Source organism: Gymnoscopelus microlampas, assembly GCF_963454915.1.
Source record: "Gymnoscopelus microlampas genome assembly, chromosome: 5".
Taxonomy (NCBI): domain Eukaryota; kingdom Metazoa; phylum Chordata; class Actinopteri; order Myctophiformes; family Myctophidae; genus Gymnoscopelus; species Gymnoscopelus microlampas.
In genome coordinates, this window is record NC_139942.1 from 51562595 (window position 1) to 51564169 (window position 1575).

Consider the following 1575-nt stretch of genomic DNA (forward strand, 5'->3'; position numbering starts at 1 on the left):
AAGCTTCACGTGACACGTGACAATATGTTGTCACGTGTCACGTGACAACATATTGTTGCTGATTGCAACACAAGGATGCAACCAGTTACACTTTCAAAGGCACCACTCTCTTCACACTGGGTGTGATTTTTTCTTGTTAAAAGGTTAAAGATCTATATTCTGATAGTAATCATTGCTGAGTGTGTGTTCAGTCCCACCCAGGCTCAGGAGAGATTGAGTGAGATGCAGGAGAGCTCTGGTGGTGAACGCCCTTATTGCCCCTCAGCGGGGTATAAAGAAGATGAAGTCAGTCAGTAAGTAAGAACCTGCTTATTGGATTGGTTCTCTCTAAACCTTTTCATGTCAAGGACCCCCAAAATGATATGTATTTGGCCGCGGACCCCCATGTCAAAATATTTTGTTCCAGGGACCCCCCCCCCAGAAGCAAATATTTGAGTTACAAATGTTCGCTTTGAAAAATATTATATTCAAAGATTTGCCAAAAACAAAATCAAGATTTTTCAAAAATGGCAGATCTACAAGCTCATAGCACGGCACTCGGTGCCGTGCTATGAGCTTGTATATCTGCTATTTTTGAATAGCCAAAGTATAAAAGGTTAAAGTGGTTAAAATGATTGTGATGCTATATTATCACAGTTAGCTGGGGACCCCCTGGAACCCCCCCAAGGACCCCTGGGGGTCCCCGGAACAACACGGCTGGGGTTGTGGGGACGTCTGGGACAGTGTTGTGTTCACACTGCGGCCTCGCTCGCACCATGCTGCTTGGCGTCTCGCGGGGTAACCAACCTCATCCGCCACAGAACTCCGTCCAGCTGTGTACAGCTGTTACTATAGCTGCCTCTGAACAACAACAACTCTTCCACAGTGAACGAACTGTCTCTTTGTCTGAGAGCAGTCCTTGAAGAACATTGACCGAACCGGACTGAACTGTAGAAGCATTTGACAAATAATGAACCAACATCTGAGCCTTTTGGTATTGTTTTTTCCCCCCTCTCTCTCTTTTTTGGTGTCCTTTTTATTTTATTTTAAAGATTTTAGTTGGGCTTTTATGCCTTTATTGATAGGACAGTAGGCGGGTTCGGGAGTCGAACTCGCGACCACGCTGTCAGGCTGGATTACCAGCCTAGGTGCCCAGGCGGTTACGCCAGCCGTCCGGGCCTTCGGTGTCTTTTTTTTATCTTCATATAATTGGTCCTCCTCCTTCTCACTAATATGCTCATTATGAGATGGCACCATTTCTGTCTTATTTGCTGTGTCTCAGAGGAAGGCAGTGGACAGTTCAGAAACCTGCTGCTTAACCAGTGACATTTCTGCTTGCTTGATATGATATCTACTGTTACAACACTAGAGAGAGAAGCTGAACTGAAACGTTGCCCAAAAAAGACAACCCTGGAGGGACTGCTGAATTGTGGTGATGGACAAATACCGCACAAAACAAATATTCTGTGTAGTTTCAGCTCAGTAATACTCACTATTGACTTAATATTTTAATAGTGTTATTTAGGTTGAGATGTGTTACAGACTAAATAAACCACAGGTTTTCACAGCGAGGCTGCAGCCCCCAGGAGGGCCACC